The sequence below is a fragment of the Crotalus tigris genome, unplaced genomic scaffold (assembly GCF_016545835.1).
Source record: "Crotalus tigris isolate CLP2741 ecotype Arizona unplaced genomic scaffold, ASM1654583v1 scf7180000019817.510193, whole genome shotgun sequence".
Lineage (NCBI taxonomy): Eukaryota > Metazoa > Chordata > Lepidosauria > Squamata > Viperidae > Crotalus > Crotalus tigris.
This window is the reverse complement of record NW_024097726.1, coordinates 76,598-97,996: the sequence shown is the minus strand read 5'-3', so window position 1 is coordinate 97,996 and position 21,399 is coordinate 76,598. Positions and strand designations below refer to the sequence as shown.

Genomic DNA, 21,399 nt, shown 5'->3' with positions numbered 1-21,399 from the left:
CTTTAGTTACTTATTTACTTATTTTATTTGTGTCCTGACTTGTATTATTTTAAAGGCAGAGAGGATATTTTACACATCCTCCTCCTCCTCTGATAGCATATGGTAGATATGATATGAGATATATGATATATGATATGATATGATAGCATATGATAGATATGATAGCAATCTTCCAATATTTGAAGGGCAGCCACAAAGCACCTGAAGGCAGGACAAGAAGCAATGGATGGAAAATAATCAAGGAGAGAACCAACTGAGAACTAAGGAGAAATTACCTGATAGTGAGAATAATTAATCAGTGGAACGACTTCCCTCTAGAAGTTGTGGGTGATCCAACACTGGAAGTTTTTAAGAAGAGATTGGACAACCACTTGTCTGAAATGGAATAGGGTCTCCTGCCTGAGCAAGAGGTTGGACTAGATGACCTCCAAGGTCTCTTCCAACATTGTTATGTTATTCCTGTTTTCCTCGCACAGTAAGAAAGTGGGTTCGGCTGAGAGAGAATGACTGGCTCAAAGTTACCCAGTTGTTTTTCATGGTTAAAGTGGCCTCCCACTTTCTAACCTAACCTGGTGCCTAAATCACTAGACCAAACTGACTGTCAAATCTGAAACCATTTCAGACAAATGGCTGTCCAGTCTCCTCTTAAAAACTTTCAGTTTTGGAGCCTTCACAACTTCTGTAGGCAGGTAGTTCCACTGGTTAATTGTTCTACCTGTCAGAAAATTTCTCCTTAGTTCTAGGTTGCTTCTCTCTTTGGTTCGTTTCCATCCATTGCTTCTTGTCCTGCCTTCAGGGGATTTGGAGAATAGCTTGACTCCCTCTTCTTTGTGGCAGCCCCTGAGATATTGGAACACTGCTGTCATGTCACCCTAGTCCTTCTCTTCATTAGACTAGATATACCCAACTGGCTCTCAGATCAAATATCTCACTTTTGAGTGAGTGCAGGAATCCTTTTTGAGCAGAGAACTCCAAAGCCACATACCAGAGTAGGAAATATTGAACTGATACTCAAAGAAAAGAAAAATTGTGGTTGCTGGGTGTGACTGTCAGAATTTCCCTGACTGTGTTTCAGTAGGTTGTGTGTTCCTCCAGGGAATCCTTATCTTCATGTATATTGTCACATGAGGACACTTGAATGTCTTCTCTGAAACTTTCATTGCTACCTTACCTTACAACATAATTCCTGAGTGCTGGTTCATTTGTTGTTGGTTGTCCCAAAGGTGATTTTTCAAAAGGCAGCAGGACTTTCTTTGTTTTTGCTTGAAGACATTTCACTTCTCATCCAAACAGCTTCTTTGGTTCTTGGTCAGAGTCAAAACTGAAGAAGCTTCTTGGATGAGAAGTGAAACATCTTCAAGGAAAAATGAAGATAGTCCAGTTGCCTTTTGAAAAATCACCTTTGGGACAACCATGACCTGGATGAGTAAGAATCTCCTTAGACATTTATTGTTAGTTGTTGATCCTGAGAAGCAAAATCTACATAAACATCAGGATCTTGTTTATTAATTCTAAGGATGGTTGCTGCATGTTAATCAGGTTTTATAAAACTATATTTAATCATACCTCCACTTCTAATGGATATTGCCATGATATTATTTTAAATAATTATTATAGAATGATTTTAACTAATGATTGTCTTACTTGTGTACTGGATTTTCGCATGCTGTCCAGAGTCACTTGCCAAATGAAGTTGCTAAATTAATAAATTAGTTATTAAAAGAACTAATTTATTAATTTAGCAACTTCATGTGGCTGCGCATCTGGTGGCAAGTGACTCTGGACAGCATGCAAAAATCCAGTACACAAGTAAGACAATCATTAGTTAAAATCATTCTATAATAATTATTTAAAAGAATCAAAATGTCAAGCTGTGAAGAATGCTTATGCTTCTGTATCCATTACTGCTTTTTAACTTGCCAACAAACTCGGGGGGGGGGAAGGAAAAATGAAATGCAGGTTTCAGACATTGGACTGCCAAGCTGTGAGAACCAAGGTTGTCCAAGAACTGTTTACTGAGAACTGAAACACTCTCTCATAACAATTGTCTGACACTTTATTGGATAATGTGACCTAATAGGGGGGGAGGGAGATTCTATACTTTAATGTACTTATTTTGGCACCAGATAACCAGAGCTGGTTTTCTATTCATCTGTGCCGAAATGGTGTGCTCAATAAAGTTTTGCATTAGAGATTGGAAAGTCTTAGCTGTGCTTATTTTGTTGGGATCATCAGTCGAAACCTTGACACAAAAATGATAAAGCTAAAACTGGAAAAGATCAAATCAAATCACTCTTTATGATGGCAATTGGCCAGCATAAACTTCTTGTAAAGGATGAGATGGAAGTAAGAATACATTTAATTTCCTTTCACTAATTCTTTTTGCATTATTAAAAAAATAAGTTATAGTGGAAATAGATTGATGAATAGAGAGTGAGCTTGATTGTTTTAAAAAAATGCATTTATATTTCAGAAACTCTATAATATTCACATTTCAAAGACCCCAGACCAATCCAAAACAGATATCCTCTGATACCGTGTTAAATACATGTTCATCAATTGATTTCCCCTTTTGCTATATTTATGAATTGAAAACATAAAACCATAACTATGACAATGTCCTATCATATAAGGAGGTACATATGGCGGGACCCAGAAGAAAGGACTTTTCTGTGTTGACTCCCTCCCTTTAGAATATCATCCCTTCAGAAACTTGACACTCTTTGGTTTTGTCAGTGGGTCTGGGGAACATAGAGTGGAATGGAGCTGATCAAATGGCTTATTTGACTGTGTGTGGTCACCATGTGAGTGGCATGGGGGTTATTGTTTTATTTTTATTTCTATATTGTATTTTATTGCATGTAAGCTTCCTAGAGTCACTGTGTGAGTAGGGGGCTATATAAATTTTCTAAATAAATAAACAAGTAAACTACAAACATTGGATACGATCTGATTCAATATCTCTAATCTCCTAACAAGACATCTGGATTCTCAATGTCTTGCTATCTTGAAAGACAGAAGGTGTTCAATTGAAGAATCTTGGAGAATGATTGCAAATGCAGCAGCAAGAGCATTTCTTTTGCAATTGGCAACCATAATAAATTGTAATGATCAGGATAATTCTCCATCAGTGTTGTCAGAAATAATGACTTCTACATGTCTCTTATGGACAGCAAACAGTCTTTGTCTTCTTTTTCTATCAGCAATTTCTCAAAGCCAGCAATATTACATGATGTGTTAATTCCTCTTTATGAGTTGCTCCCTGCAGTTTAATTCAGGCCGTAAAACAATGATGTAACACTTTGGCAAAAATATGCATCCCAGTAATGCAGCACTGGAGGACAAGATGGAGAAGACCTCCACAGCTACCATGGCTTTGCCTTTTGTGCTCAGATAGGCTGGAAAGAAAGAAATCCATACACTGCAGAAAGCCAACATGCTGAAGGTGATGAACTTGGCTTCATTAAAGCTGTCAGGTAATTTACGGGAAAGAAAAGCCACAATAAAGCTGGCAATGGCTAAGATACCCATGTAGCCCAAGACACAGTAGAAAAAGAAAGCTGACCCCTCATTGCACTGTAAAATAATTTCTTGGAGCTCTGAATGCATGTCCAACTCAGGGAATGGTGGAGATGTTGACAACCAAAGGGTACAAATACATACTTGCAAGAGAGAACAGCAAAGTACAGTAGAAAAGGCCAATCTTTTCCCCACCCATTTCCTCATTTGAGACCCTGGTTTAGTGGCCATGAAAGCCACAACCACAGTGATGGATTTGGCCAGTACACTAGAAATGGCCACTGAAAAAGTGATGCCAAAAGTTGGTTGTCGGAGAAGGCAGGTCATCTTGTCAGGTTGGCCGAGGAACAACAAAGAGGAGAGAAAACAGAGCAGAAGAGAGACAAGAAGGGTGTAGGTGAGGGACCGGTTGTTGGCTTTGACAATGGGAGTATCCCTGTATTTAATAAATGTTCCAAGTGCCCAAGAGGTGAAGAATAAGAAACCAAGAGCAGTTGAGGCTAAACCAATTCCTAAGGTTTCTTCAAAAGTTAGGAATACCAGCAGTTTCAGGATACATCCTTTCTTTTCTTTATTTGGATAATGGTCTCCTGAACATTCGAAACAGTCATCCATATCTGGAAGGAAAATCAAATAATTTGTCATCATTTGTCATTCCATATTATTCAAATTAGTTTCTGAATGGGTGCTAGTTGTTATTCCTTTTGAGTTCTTTCCTCTGGTTACCAGATCGATCATGTTTCTATGAAAATTCAGTTTTTCCTCAGATGGAAAATTTAGGATTGGCATAAAAGAAAGCAGAAATGGAAGGACAATTATTCTTTGGAATGCAACCCTTGGTATCATTTTAAAATTTATTACAATTTCCATTTGGACTTTTCACATTTTGTCCAAAACATGGAAAAGAAAACTATGAAGATATATGTAAGTCTCTAGTAATAGAGTGTACTGACAAACTTTGAAACCTAAACAATAGATTGTGAATCACAGCTATAAAAATGAATATTTGTCTTGAATAAGACGTAGTATTATTTATGTGCACACTAAGGCCATGTATTATAATTTGCTTAAATTTATTTATTTATTTAGTGTATGGTGATGTTACATTAGCCAGGAGAGTATGCAGACTAGTAGTCTGGCTGCCTAAGACTGCTAACTTGTTTGGTTCACACTTGTGTACTTTCCAAAGTGTGCCACATGGAGCAAACGAGCTGTGTATCAGAAGAAAATGTGAGCAGCTTTCCTGCAGCATCATCTGGGGGCCTTGTCCCTCCATCAAAGCTGCTTTGCAACTGAACATTGAAACAGGAAGCCCAGTGCCAGCGGAATTCTAATCACCAAAGTGGTACCTATTTATCTACTCACATATAACATGCTTTTGAAATGCTTGGTGGGCAGAAGCTGAGGCAAGTGATGGAAGCTCACCCTTCCACACAGTGCTAGGACTCGAACAACTATAGCAAAGACCTTCAGCATCATTAAGCCACTGAGCCATCGCACCTCTTCATTTGCTTAAATCAATCTAATGAAAACTTGATGGAATATCTAACCTACCTTTTTGATTTGAAATCTTCCCTTCTGTACATGGAACACAGTCATAGCAACAAAATTGTTTTCCTTCAGCCTCCTTCTTCCAGTATCCAGGGGAACAGTGGTCATTACACAAAGAATTTGGAAGAACCTGGTGATAAACATAAAAGGTTTTGGCAAAGGGAGAATTAAAAATATATATATTAATCTGCAGGATTCAGTCTGAATCAGTCACCAGGACCAAAGGTTGACCAGTGACTGACTCAGAGTAGTTTCTTCAATATTATCCTCAGCCACATATATTTGCCTTCATTTGTGAGTTGTTGTTTTTTCTTTTTTATTGGGGAAAATAATTCTTTATTTCCCAAATAGCTAGTGAATATTAGCTAGCTGGATTTATATTACACATTAAAATTAGTTAAAATTATAACGATGACCAAAGGGCCTGTCTGAAAAAGGCACTGTGAGTAAATAAATATGCATGATGACAATGTTATGGAAATGATGCAACTCCAATGATTTGCAAGGGAACCAAATATGAAATCCAGACTTTTACATTGTAACATCATTTTGTCTATTTGATAAATGTCCGATTGTGATCCACATTTGTTCAAAGTATGCCATTTGTTTCTTACACACATTGAAATTAGATTTCCAAAGAGGCTTTGGTCAGTATTGTTAAGGAGACCAAGGCCTCTATCTGGGATCATAATATCCTGATTCCTTGAAAATAAGACCCAGCCAGAAAATAAACCCTAGCATGATTTTATATATATTTTATTAATTTTCCAATTTTACATTTGAATATTTAAAAAGCAATGTGATGACTAGGTTAATCAATAGCTGAATAACAAAATCTTAGTGCAAATCTCAGACTAAAACATCAAACATTTCTTCTTTTTCCCTTAATAATTATTGTCTCATATTGAGGTTAGTACAATTCTAATTATATCAACTCAATAAGAACAATCCATATCCTGTTATTGATTTTTACTCAATTTTAATTTCTTATCAATATTACAATTTAACCTTTGATATTTATAATTTTCAGTTTTTCAGTAACCAAAATTTCCCTTATTTCACTTCATATAAACTATAATATCCAAAATACACATTTTATCTATTTAAATATAATCTTGTTCTATTTCCTAAGAGTTATCTATTTCCCACCGTATTAAATCATCTACTTAATAACACAATATCCCCTTTAATAAATCAAAACCATTTTTATATATATTGCCTGGGTTAATCAATAAATCAAACACATTTATAATATTTAATTTTCTTTCCCCTTTTAAGTCTAATTTTTAAATATTAAACCAATAAAATCCTTATTTTCAACTGGTTTCCAAATATTTGAAATCTAATAACTAAAATTCCCCTTGTCTCAACATCTCCCTTTAACCCACTAATTGGCAATATAAAATCCCCTCTAATGAGTCAAAATTCCAGTTTTTTCAACCTCATTCTAGCTTTCTTCCTTTGTCAACTAGGCTTCCATATCAGTGTCCTTAAATCTCCCTCTATTCTTACATATGTTATTTGAATTAAAGGAGACCATTTGATTGCCAGTTTTTGGGAAGGACTAGTCCATTTGTATTTGTTAAATTGTCTCCCTGTTATTCCAGTTCCCCTTGTTTGCTCTAATATATTTGTCTTCAATTTAATCTGTTCTACTTCTTCCTCAAATTTCTTCTGATTTAAATAAGTCATTTCCATTTTCAATGTTGTCATTTCCTTTTCTGGATTTTCCATTCAGCTGGTCAATTGAGTCCTCTGTCTTAATATTTGGTTGTCTCGCTTCTTCTGTTATCTTCTGCATTGTTAGTTCTTTGGTTGTAGTCAAAATTTGGCTTTGTGCATCTAAGCTGGCGTCTTGATTTTTTATTTTAGGTCTTATTTTATCACAAGCTAAAAGAATGGTTTCATGTATTGCTTTCAACATAGAAAGAATCTTTTCCTGGTTTCCATCCATCTCTTTCACTTATTTGTAAATAGTCTTTGTAGTAAATGTTATTTGTTAAGGAAAAGTCAGTAAAGGTTTGCATTCACAGTTCAAGTAGGCCAATTTTGCTGCCCAGCTGTTCTTTTGCAGCTAAGACTTTCACAGATGGTACCAAGGTCAAGAAGGTCTTATCTAAGGTCTGGGCTGTGAGCCAAGTCTCTTTTTAGGAAATAACAAATTGCAATACCAAGCTTCACCACAAGATGTCACCGATGCCCTTTAGAGTTTTTTAAGTCCTGAATTTTTCTAATTCTTTTTCCCAATTTTATTTCTTTTTTGTAGATAAAAACAAAAGTCTCCAATAAAAATAGAGAAAAAAATGTTGGTCCCCAAGTTTAAAGAAATATAAATCCAATTAGATTAAAGTTGTTCTTTTTAACGCTTTGATTCCCCTGGGTAGTCAGATGCCACTATTCTTAGAAGGTGGGATAGAAATTCCCTTCCCTCTCTCCTCACAGAGGGAAGATACTTCAAACAGCCTTTACAGGAAAAGAAGGAACTTGGGGTAAACAGAAGATGAGATCTCACCCAGTTTCATCCGCATTGCTTTCAAAGTGCTTGATAGAAGATTTGACTTTGTCTGTCTGCAGCCTAATGACGAGCCATATTGCTATGGCTGGTCTTTTCTCTGCCAGTTTGGAGGGCTGCCCCGGATCAAATGGAAGGGCTGCCGCCCTCTCCCGATCAAGCGGGGGTCCCCTCCTTGCTCGTCTCCTTTACAGGGTGACTTTCGACTCGTTCCAGAGTCCCCTGGCAAAGGAAAATCGGATATGGAAGACGGAGTCGCCTTCCAACCAGCTGCAGCGGCTGGGCCAGCAAACTAGAAGTCGCTCTAGCATGATTTTTCAGGACGCTCGTAATATAAGTCCCACCTCAAAAATAACCCCCAGTTAAGATCTTCAGTCAGCCAGATGCATTTAGTACTGTATTTCCCTGAATATAAGCCCTAAGCAGAAAAATAGCCCTAATGCATCTTTTGGAGCAAAAATTAATATAAAACACAGTCTTATTTTCGGGGAAACACGGGTAGTTCAAGATATCATCCATTAAATGAATCCATACTTGATTAAAAGCTGGGTGCCAGACAATCAAACGATCATCAATGAATAATTCTTTGCCTGTTGGAGCACTTGGATCTATTATTCCGACTTTAACTCTTTGAAAAGACCGATTTGGAAACGTGATCAGGTTGATGATGTCAAATCCCCCCATTGCTTCTCCTTTCTCATTCAGGATCACTTTCTCTCCAGCTGAATTGTTAAAAGAAATGCCATGTAGAAATGGATGGAGCTATGTGAAAGAGAATGAGAGAGAGTTATAAAGATAATACAGATAGTCCTCTATGTACAACAGTTTGTTTAATGTCCGTTACGATGGCACTGAAAAAAAAATTATGACTTTTTTTTTAGATTTAGGACCCTCACCATAGTCTGACAAGCAATGTCAATGGGGAAGCCAAATTCACTTAACAACGGTGTTACTTAACAATATTTTGTAGTTTCTTGATGTTCACATCTAAATTTTTCTTGTCATGTACATGTATGCATCCAATCTACACTGTGTTGTTTCTCTGTGTCATAGACTATATGTGGGTATGTGGGCATATGGAATTTTTTAGGTCATATTTATGTAGTGTACATTGGAGCTGGTGACACTTTGAGAGCAATGAATTTTCATTTTAATGTATGCCAATTAGTGTACATTTAAAGAGACAATAAAGATATTCTATTCTGTTCTGTTCTGTTCCATTCCGTCCCATCCCATTATTCTATCCCTTTCCCTTTCCCTATCCCCTATTCTGTTCCATTCCGTTCCATCATTCTATCCTTTTCCCTATCCTCTATTCCATCCCATCCCATCCCGACCCGTCCCGTCCCGTCCCGTCCCGTTCTGTTCTGTTCTGTTCTATTCTATTCTATTCTACTTAACTGGATTCTATAAGCAGAAAATATTAAGACTTTCTGCCATAGGTTCAAATGGTAATTCTAGACCAAACTGCTCATTGAAATAAAAGAAATGTCGAATGCAGAGAGAATACCTGCCAAGCCTGCAGATATAGAAGGTCAGTTTTTTTACCCATTATTGTTTTTTTCTTATGGAACCCTGACATGAATAGAGCCTGCAAAGCATAAGCCACAGCATAAACAGCGTTATAGACACTGTAGCTTTGTCCAGTCATTTCCATTTCAAACACAGGCCCAGGAAGATCCTCCAGCTTTATCTCTCTCGGACACTGCATACTGGACATTTCTTGTAACTCTGATTTTGAGAATGAACAATCAAGTAATTGTTCCCAAACATCCTGCAGAAAACCATCTCTGTAGCCTGAATGAGGTTTTATGGTCTGAAGAAACTCCTTGAAACCTACAACTGCTCTTGAATGAACAGTGAAGGAAAGAGCCCCATGAAACATCTGGAGATCCCACATGACTTGAAAGCCTGAGAGCACAAAATCAATCTGTGCAGTCATGATCCACACCTTTCTAAACGATGCAGTTTCAATGCTTTCAGGATCTGCTACAAACATGATAGCTCTGAGACACATAATTGTCCCTGATTCTCCATAGACAAGAAATGTAGTGGTGTTGCTATTCCTCAAATTAGTGAAAATATTTGAGATTATGTGATAAAGTTTTGTATATTGTTCTATGTGGAATAGTTCTGACAGCCTTTCTACAAATGATGAACAGATTCCATTTGGTGAAAGTATGGGCTGCATTTTTTGTAAGAAACGTTCTCCATTGTTGTTATCCATAGCAAAAATCCCAATCCATGTCCAACTGAAGTGATGAAGCAGTTGAATAATCCCAATGTATTGATGTTCCTCTTTTGGGATCATGAAACAAAGTGAAGAGAACTTACTGGTCTGCAATTCCTCTTGGGCTAATGAGCCATATGTCAGCTAAAAGAAAGCAGAGTAATATTCTGCTGAGTTTTAGCTCAAATCTGATCTTTCTGGATCTAGTTTTCCTGTAAAAAATATCCAAAGAAGGAGTTTTCCTCTATTTCTTTTGAAATATTAATATAGTATAGAATTTCTAGGAATTATTTCAAACGCATTATAATAGTTCAATTGTCTGAACAGGACCAATGAATACTACATTCAAATTTTTCTTTAGTTATGTCATGTCCGTGGATACTCACTTCTGTGATTGGCATTGTAATTTCAGAAAAGAGTGATAAGTATTATACCTTAAGGTATACAGAATGTCTTAATACAAATCTAAGCCTAATATCTGATTGTCAGTAATTATGCTATAACAAGAAGGTGCAGAATTTTTCTGCTCATTCACTCCAAACTTATCTGTGGAATCTTGTAGAAACCTACAATATCAGCTATATTAGATGATGTATCAGAACCTAATCCTCCAATGATAGCCATCAGATGTTTCTGGCTATCACATTTGTAGTGGTAATAAGCTTGGGAGATGGTTACCATATAGATTGAAGAAAGAAAAAGGAAAAAGAATGATAAATAAGCTACTAGATTCAAAAGGAGAATTACAGTTTCAAAATGATGCAATGAAAAAAATCATTAAAGACTAGTATGAGACACTTTATAAGGCAGAGGAAGTTCCTAAAGAAAAAAATTCAGTCGTACCTAAATAAACTAGACTTGCCAAAAATCCCGGAGATTGTTCAAAATATACAACATGGAAAAATATCCATGATGGAGATTATAGAAACCATAAAAAGGCAAAAAAGGATAAGACTCTGAGTCCAGATGGACTTCCCGCAGAATTTTATATAGCATTACAAGATATATTAAGTCCAACGTTGAAAGAATTGTGTAATGAAATCTTCTTGGAGAATAAAATACCAAAGTCATGGTCTGAAGCTAATATTACTTTAATACTTAAAGAAGATACTGACCTTACATAAATAAAAAACTATAAACCAATATCGCTACCAAATGTGGATTATAAAATCTTTGCCTCAAAAATGGCAGAAAGAATTAAGAAATTCTTGACTGAATTTATACACACAGACCAAAATGGCTTCCTACCTAAAAGACAGATAAAAAATAACTTAAGAATGATTTTGAATGTTTTAGAGTATTATGGAAATCATCCAGGGAAACAGATGGCATTAATATTTCTTGATGCGCAAAAAGCATTTGATAATCTGAACTGGCATTTTAGGTTCCAGCAGTTGGTGGAAATGGACTTTGGAAAAAACTTTATAAATGCAATTCAAACAATCTACCATAAACAAATGGCTAAATTAATCTTAAATGCAGACTACATAGAAAATTTTGATATCAAAAAAGTTACAAGACAGGGATGTCCACTATCCCCATTGTTACTTATACAAACATTGGAAGTACTGACTAGAAAGATTAGACAAGATATAGAAATTAAAGGATTGGAGATAAAAGATCAAAAATATAAATTACAAGCTTTTGCCAATGATTTGGTTTTTATTTTGAAGGAGCATCTTGAACAACTACTAAACTGTTGGTGAGAATGGAAAAGTTTGGAGAAGAGGCGAGTTTGAAAATAAATAAAGAAAAGTCTAAAGTATTAACAAAGAACTTAACAGATAAACAGAAAAGTCAACTTATAAAAAAGATAAATCTGCAAATAGTTAAAAAAAGTTAAATACTTAGGAATCTACAGAACAACAAGATGTGCAACATTAAAAGAAGACAACTATGAAAGATTGTTAAAACAAATAAAACTGGACTTGGAAAAGTGGAAAAATATCCAACTGTCATTGCTAGGAAGAATAACTATAGTGAAAATGAATATTTTACCGAAAATATTCTTATTTCAAATGATTCCTGTAAAACTGGGACAGGGCTTTTTTGATGACATAAATGCAACAATATTGAGATTCATTTGGCAAGGGAAAAAAGCTTGAGTTAAAGTGAAAATGCTACAAGAAGCTAAAGATAGTAGAGGATTTGGAGTCCCGGACTGGAAACTATATTATCAAGCAGCTATTTTACCATGGCTTAAAGAATGGATAATGCTGAGAAACAAAAGACTATAGTACTTAGAGGGGCATGACCTACAAATTGGTTGGCATGCCTTCCTGTGGTACAGGAAGAATAAAACACACAGATATTTCCAAAACTATTTCATAAGCAATGCTCTTCTTTTAGAATGGGAAAGAATAAAAGAGAAAATTTATATTAAGCTACCTGAATGACTTTCAACAATGGAAGCTTTTGCTTACCCAAATTTAATTAACTATGATAAAGTCATGACTTATAAAGATATTTGCGAAGGAACGAAGGAAAATTGAAGGAACGAAGGAAAATTGAAAGACAGACAAGAATTACAATGACAATGTATTGACTTACCCTGGCGGCCATATTTACAAATCCAAACAAGATATGAAAAAGATGTGAAAATAATAGAATTTTATAAAGAAAAGACAGAACTTGATCAAATATTGTTAAAAACAGATGAGAACTTGATTAAGAAACTCTATAGATTTCTGCTAAATTTAAAGATAGAAAAAGAACAAGTAAAAGAAACAATGATAGCATGGCCAAAAATTTTGGACATTCTATAGATTTAGAAGATTGGCAAAAACTATGGGATAGAAATATCAAATTGACTAAAGCAGTTTCATATAAAGAAAATTTGTATAAAATGTTTACAGATGGCATATGACACCAGTAAGATTAGCGAAAATGTTTAAAAAAACTTCAAATAATTGCTGGAAATGTAAACAAAGATAAAAGGTAAATGTAAACAAAAGTAAACAAATTTAGTATCATATCTTGTGGACATGCCTTAAAGCAAAAAAGTTTTGAGGTAAGATACATACATGGTTGGAAAAAAATGATTAAAAGAAAGATAGAATTTAAACCAGAACTGTTTTTGTTAGGAATATTAAGACCTAATTATCAGAGGAAGAATGAATATTTAATATTGCATATACTGACAGCAGCGAGAATAGAATTTGCCCAATATTGGAAAAATGAAAACTTACCAACTGAAGAGGTTTTAATTAAGAAAAACTTAGAATGTGCAGAAATGGATAGACTGACTTCAGAGATTAAAGAGAAAGAAGATTCAGTTATTTTAGAACATGGGATAATTTTTACCAATGGTTAGGAAAACGAACTAGTGAGAAATGAATGTGATATGTTATTTTGAATATTAATAAGAAGAATGATATGCATTAATTAACTGATAGTTTATGATTATTGTTTATTACACTTATTACAGTTACTTATTACTATATCAACTATTGTTAACTGAACATATGTACTAAAACAATAGTCTGTTTGCTAAAGATTGAAAATGTTATTGGGGGATAACCCCAATGTTGACACCAACCCTCCCCCAACACCAATCCTGATCCCAACCCCACCCTAAACCTTAATCCTTATCCCGATCCTATTCTATCCCAAACTCCATAAAACTCAATAATTTTATTAAAAAATTAATACAAATTAATTTTGTATTTTGTATTAATCTTAATACAAATCTAAGCCAAATAGCTGATTGTCAGTAATTATGCTATAACAATAAGGTGCAATATTTTTCTGCTCATCCGCTCGATACTTACCTGTGGAATCTTGTAGAAACCTACAACGTCAGCTATATTAGATGATGTATCAGAACCTAATCCTCCAATGATAGCCATCAGATTTTTCTGGCTATCACATTTGTAGTTAGGGACAAATTCTTTGGATTTGAAAAGGAGATCCAGAGTGGTACGATAGGTCATCCTTGAATTGTAGTAACTGTCATAGATGTGGAATCCAAGAGTGACATTAGGTAAGATCTGGGAGTCCTCATTGATCTCCTTCACAGCAAAGGCCAAGGCAAGGATATGTTGGTAGAATTTGGTTATTACACTGCAAATAGATTGAGCACATCGTTTCAAAATAATAATTTATAATTTTGCAAATTATTTTAGGATGGTCATTATTTGTAACTGACTACCAGAAAACCTGTTTCTGATTGAAGCATTAAATAATTTTATAATCAGTCCAAGTATACTTTGCATACAATTTATTTCCTTTAATATTTTTCTATTTTTGATTCATCATAAGGTATACTAATTTCTAAAGTGTTAACTTCAGTGTTCAGTATCTCTGTCGGCTTAGTTTTCTAGGAACTTTACTGAAACGTCTTCAGAGAAAAAAAGCAAAGAAGTCCAGATGCCTTTTTGAAAAGCACCTTTATTTTTGATTTGTGAAGTGTGGCAGTACTGATTTCTTTTTTTAGCATTCTTCTTTTTGATAACCTCCATGCAATCAAATGGGCTTTTCTTATGAGAACATTGTTAATGAACCAAACACAAAGAAAATTTCCTCTTCTGTCACCACTAGAAAACTTTCAAAACACAAAAAATCTTAAAGTTACATGAAAAACTCTAGATTTTCTATACAAAAAGCTATTAGTCATATAAACGATTCTTTGGCATGTGCGTAAGGTCAGTTAATTCAAAGGAAAATCTTTACATTGGTGAATCATAAAGGTTGAGAAAAGGATGTTGCTTGAATAGAGTTTGATAGAAATGGTAAATCATGTGAGACATCATCCCACCGATGACGAGGTCACCAGTTTGATACCAGTCATGTGGAACAGGGAAAGCATTACTTGCAGGGCAGCTCAGAGTAACTGCTTTGTGCATCAGGAACACCAGGAAGATCAATTTTATGACTCTCTGTGTATGGAGTCTATCTTCTGGCAGAGCAAAAAAGAGGAAGAGAACTTTGAATCTCATAGAGACAGCATTACCATTCCCTTCCTCCAAGTGGCTCTTGAAAGATTTATTGTTTCTAAATTCCTATTCCCTTTTGTACGGAACGTTGGATATTTTGGCCTTCTAGAATAATAGAGTGATTATAGTCATTCCTAAGGGATATAATTGCCACCGAATCATTGGCAACCTGGCAATTTTTTCTGTATATGTCTGATTAACAACTTTATTTTTGGGGGTGGCAGAATAAGTGACTGATGCTGAACCTGTTTTGAAAATAGTGGAGAAATAGAATTGGGAAGTTTGAAACTACAACACTTCTCTAATTCTAGAAATCAGGACAAAGATTTAATTTTAATCAATGGATTGAGAATCCATTTCCCTGCAAAATGTTTGATGAATTGGTCAAACTATTAGGGAGAGATTTGCAGGACGTGATTTGAAAATCCTTTAGAAACTAGATAAAAGTGCAAGTTAAATAGAAAACTATTGACACACACAGACCCTCCAAAGGATTAAAGAAGAAACAAGAGTGGGTCGGGATATTTGAAAAAAATAAAGTAAAATACGTTTCATGTTTTATCTTGTGTGTGGTTTTTATAATAAGAATGGTGAATTCACCCACCACCCCCTGGAACTCATACTGTTCTGCTCCATTGGGTTTTTTAAAATCTATCTTTTAATCTATCTTTATCTATCTTTTCATCATCTTTCCAACTTGCTGTCTTTATTTTAGGATTCCAAGGCTATCATTTATGGAAATTCCAGATATTCTATAGTGGCAGGGGGAAAAGTCAGATTTTCTTGACCGCTTAATTGAAATGAATTGAAATAGGTAGCATCTGCCTTTTACAATATACAGAAAGGATATTTTAACACTAAAGGAACAAGCAGTCAAGAAACTGAGACTAGAAATAGTACAGAAAAGAGTAACAAAGATGATTAGGGGACTGGAGGCTAAAACATATGAAGAACTGTTGCAGGAATTGGGTATATCTAATCTAGTGAAAAGAAGCACTAGTGGAGATATGATAGTAATGTTCCAATAATTGAGAGGCTACCACAAAGATGAGAGGCGCAAACTATTTTCCAAAGCACCAGAAGGCAAAAAAAGAACCAATGGATGGAACCTAATCAAAGAGAGAAGCAATGTAGAACTAAGGAGAAATTTCCCCAACAGTGACGACAATCAACCAGTGGAACGGCTTGCCTTCAGAAGATGTAGGTGCCCCATCACTGGAGGCTTTCAAGAAGAGGCTGGACAGCCATTTGTCTGAAATGGTATAAACTCTCTTGCTTGTGCAGGGCATTGAATTAGATGACCTTCAATTCTCTTTCGGATATTCTAAATTCTGTGCTCCAAATATGCTACAGAATTGTATAGGTGAAGGCTTTGGAAAAGATATTTAAATGCTGTGATGCATCTATAACTACAAAGATCAGGATCATACTTGCCATGGTATTTTCTGTGACTTTATGGATTTTAAAAAAGAGTATTGATCTTTTGAATTTTGCTCTTGGGGAAGACCCCTGAACATTTACTTGTTCAAAGACAGACAAACATTTCCATAAAAATAAATCCACTTTTGTCTTCTCATAGGGAGATAGGTGAACTAAGGAAGACAAACTAAGTCTAAAGCAAGAAAAAAAGAGAATGATTTATGAGAGGTCCTTGGTACTATCTGAGCATGGCTGTTTTCTTGCAAATCTTTCATTACCCAAACTAGGTAACATCGTCATTGCTAGTATGATTTGCCCTAGCAATAGCACTTATATACCGCTTCACAGTGCCTTACAGCCCTCTCTAAGCAGTTTACAGAGTCAACATAATGCCCTCAGCAATCTGGGTCCTCAATTTACTGACCTGAGAAGGATGGAAGGCTGAGTCAACTTTGAGACAGTGAGAATCGAACTGCCGGCAGTCAGCAGAATTAGCCTGCATTACTGCATCCTAACCACTGTATCACAACAACTCAATACCTACCTTTTTGTTCATTCTCATTCTTCAAGACAAACACAATGTTGTACAAATGATTTTAGTATGGAGCTGGCTTTGTATTGGTATAATAGTCTTTTAATAGCAGTGTCCACAAGAAGTGGTTGAGTTTTGTTCTCTTCAAGGAAGTAAATATCTCTGTGAGCTTCTCCTTTCCTCTCATATTATATGTCTGGGTGCATATAACTCACTGACTGGCATAGATTCCACTCAATCTTTCATCATTTTCATGTCTCAGCAATCTTGAACTGTGTTCTTTCAAGCTTTCAGACTTTTTTTTCTGAAGAGCAACAGATAGAATCATATGATCCTTATATCATTTTTTTCAATTTCAATTCAAGAGAAATTTAAACTTAAGTCAGTCTCTCTCTGCCTCCCTCTTTCTCTCTCTCCCTCCCTTGCCCCTCTCTCCTCCCATTCTCTGTATATATGTTTTATTGGGTCTGTCTGTCTATCTATCATGTATCTGTCAGATCCCCTTTTGGATGCGCCCTGCAATTTAGTTGGAGGGGAGAGGAAGAGGCTCCAGAGGAGCATTCTTTACATGCTTTTCTTTTGTTGTAACTGCATGGGAATTAGGGAGGACAATCCTCTTTGGAGATGGGATGGATTCAGTGGTGAGATTCCAATATGTGAACAACCAGTTCTCTGTGTGGATGCCATTTCCAGAAGTCCATTCTGGGTTTGGGCAAAAAAAATTTAGCTACTGATTCTGCCAAAGTGGTGCAAAGTGGCTGAATCCCACCACTGAATGGATTCCTTCTCAGCCAGTTGCAGCCTGACTCCAAGGTTGCTGAGCCCTGAGGATGACCCTTTATCTGTCCTGTACCTCAGCACTCTCAAAACAACCTTACAGCACTGTATTGACTACTAATGGACTGGTCGGGTGGGTGCGTTTTGAAGAATAGCTTGATGGTTTGTGCGGAATCGTTAGATTCCACCTTATCTTACTGCAATAACTGTTTCTCTTTAAAAGTTCTTTTGATTAACCTCATGGTGTCAAGAGTTGTACTTTCCTGAGAGAACTAGCTGGGGCAGATCCTTATATTAGGCAGAATCTGCAATAGTGGTCAACCCGGAGAGGCGCCTATTTCTACTGTGGGGACCATGCAAGGAATGTCTGTACAAGGCAACGCTATCTATCTATCTATCTATCTATCTATCTATCTATCTATCTATCTATCTATCTATCTATCTATCTATCTATCTATCTATCTATCTATCTATCTATCTATCCACCAACCTACCTACCTATCTACCAACCTACCTACCTACCCATCATCTTCATTAGAACATTCACAATATTTTCCACATATATTTTCATATTTGTGGTCTCTTCCTGTACAAGACAGAGCTCCACATTTATTTCAAGATTTCACCTTTGCTTTTCATACCAAATGCCACAATGATCTCTAACAATTTCTTATATGATATGTATTAATTTATTCATCAATTTTATACGGCTATTCATCTCGCAGAAAATTATTTTGGGCAGCATGCCCAGAACAATAAATAAAGATCATGAGAATTATTAAATCTATTATACAATAATGATTTAAAAAAATAAAAATTATTAAAACCAAACTAAAAGAGCAGTAAATCAAATCACTCTTTATTATGGTAATTGACTAGCATACACATCTAATAAAGCATGTGACAATATATTTGTTATAGTGGAAATCAAACAATGGCTAGAAAGTGAATAGATATGACCAAGTATAAAACATTTTTTTTAAAAAAACAAATACATTTATATTTCAGAAAGTCTATAATTTTCACATATCAAAAAACCCTAACCAATAGAAAACTGATTCCATGCTAAATACATGTAATTAACTTTTTACTACACTTATCAAATGGTTTAAGAATTGAAAATGTAAAAACCATACAAGTGGTAGCTGCAAATTTGGACAGCCTTTGAGTTAACATTTCTAGTATCCTAAGTAAGGAAGCTGGAGTGTCATATCCTTGTTACCATTGAATGTTGAAAGAGGGAAAGTGTTAGGCAAAAAAAATTTGGAAAATTTTTGCAAATAAGCATGAGCACTTCTGTTGGAATGGGTGACCATAACAAATCTTAATCATTTTTTTTAAATTTTCTTTTAATGACTATAATCCCTTGCATTGGGGTGGAATCAGGGCAACTGAATGGAACTGATGCAGGTAATCCCTAGATACGAGTGTTTATTTAGCAATATTTCACAAAAACAAGGTTATCCAGAAAGGGTGCTGACATTAAATATTCAAAATTGTGATCAAAAACAGGTCTCTGTAGCCATGTGACTTGGATTCAGTCTTGGCTGCTGCGGTGGCCATTTTAATTCTGTGACTTGCCTGGGCCGGTTCAGGCCTACAAGGAGCTGCAAGTAGTTGGTTGTGGGGTTGTTGTTTTTTTTGTGCCTGTTCACATGGCCAAGCAAGATTTTTGCAGCTGGCAGGACCGTTTGTTTTAATTTCTCCTGGAGGGAAGATCTGCTGCTTGCTGGGCTTGAGGACTGGACTTGTAGAGAGCTAGAATTACTTCTGTAAGTATTTTAAAATATTCTTTTTTGTTACTCTAAAGTACTGTACTGCATTGTTTGTAATCACTTTGGGAATTGGTCTGCTTTTTATTGTTTTGTAAGTACAGTATTTTGCAAGATTGCTTGCATTTGCCTGAAACTTACAGCATGTGGCTGCTGCTCCTCCTTTCGCTAGCATAGACCCAACAGAGATTCTGCTAACACTTACTGGAAGGAAACCCCCCCCCCCATTTTGGATTTTGCCTGGAGAGGCTTGTCCTGATAAGGAGCAGGGTTGTTTTTTTGTTTGTTTTTTTAAACATTTTTAATTTAAGTTGCCTCCAGAAGTTGTGGGTGTTCTGTCACTGGAGGCTTTGAAGAAGAGTCTAGATAGGCATTTATCAGAAATACAGTATAGTACTGTACTCTCTTGTGAGAGCAGTGGGTTAGACTAGTTTAACGTCTGGTTTAATGAAAAGAAGGATGAGGGGCGACATGATAGCAGCCTTCCAATATCTCAGGGGCTTCCACAAAGAAGAGGGAGTTAAGCTCTTTTCCAAGGTGCCTGAAGGCAGGACAAGAAGCAACGGGTGGAAATGTTCCAACACTGGAAGTTTTTAAGAAGAGACTGGACAGCCATTTGTCCGAAATGGTATAGGGTTCCCTGCCTGAGCAGGGGATTGGATTAGATGACCTCCAAAGTCCCTTCCAAGTTGTTTATTATTATTATTATCGATCATCGCACAGTCAGCCAGATGTTCAGACTGGATTTGGCATTTTGTCTACCTATCGAGTCCTTACCCAGGACCTGGGATAGGCAGATGTGGATGTTTGATGGTATTACAGATATCGTCGCAGGATGGAAGCAGTTCCTAATAAGGCCGCCTTTTGCAATTGACTAATAGCGAATTTGTCAATGCCAATGGTGTTCAAGTGATGCTCCAGTTGTTTTGGGATTGTACCCAAGGAGCCTATGACTATTGGTACTACCCTTGCTTGCTTTTGCCACAATCTTTCTATTTCTATTTGTAGGTCTTTGTATTTTGTTATCTTCTCCAATTCTTTCTCTTCTATTCTGCTATCTCCAGGCACTGCCACGTCCACTATCCAGACTTTTTTGTCTGTCTTATCGACAATTGTTAAGTCTGGGGTGTTATGTTGCAGGTGCTTGTCTGTTTGAATTCTGAAGTCCCAGAGCAGTTTAATTTTATCATTTTCTATGACTTTCTCTATTTTATGATCCCACCAGTTTTTGCTTACAGGCAAATTATATTTTTTGCAGATCTTCCAATGCACAATTGTTGCTACTTTGTCATGCCGCTGCTTGTAATCAGTTTGTGCAATCTTCTTGCAACAGCTTACCAAGTGGTCCACTGTTTCTTCAGCTTCTTTGCACAGGCGGCACTTACTGTCGGTTGCTGTCTTCTCAATTTTGACTTTGTATGCATTTGTCCTTAAGGCTTGGTCTTGTGCAGCCAGAATTAGTCCCTCGGTCTCTTTCTTCAATTTTCCTGCTTATTATTATTATTATTATTATTATTATTATTATTATTATTATTATTATTATTATTATTATATGACCTAATGGTCCCTTCCATCTCAGTTACTGTTGCAAACCAACAGTTCTGTAAACTACACCCCATCTCCCTCTGCATGCCTGGCTTGGAGACGCTTAAGCTAATGGCCGGCAATCATTTGTGTGTGTGTTTTAAAGCAATCAGAGATTTCTGTAAACTGGAGATTCTTTACTTTAGTGGCAGCTGCAATCGCAGAGTTCTCCACCCCTCTGCCTAGCAACAAATGGCTTTTTTTAAAAAAAAAGTCTACTACCTACTTGGGAGGCAGTTCACAAATTCTGTGATTACTTAAACAGGAAAGAGCTGATTTGCTGTTGGAAACAGCCTGCAGCGGCTGCGGGAAAAGTCTCTCATTTCAGGCAGCCATCCGAGGAAATAGTAAATCAAATCTTTGTTCATTTAATGACCCATTTGATTCAATTAATGAGTTTGATTTTAAAATGTTGTAATATTGAGTCTGATTCATTTGATGATTACAAGCCCAATGGGCAGGCTCTATTAGGCTCATAACTGGGGACTACCTGTAGTTTACTGACTGGATGCTCTCCCTGATGTCTACATGGAGTTCACAGCGGACAATTACTTATTGTGCTCAAAGAA

The 21,399-nt window shown here is 36.1% G+C and overlaps 1 pseudogene; it reads right to left on the bottom strand.

Moving 5' to 3' along the window:
- Positions 1-3,199: 3,199 nt before the first annotated feature.
- Positions 3,200-13,744, bottom strand: LOC120317749 (annotated as a pseudogene).
- Positions 13,745-21,399: the final 7,655 nt, after the last annotated feature.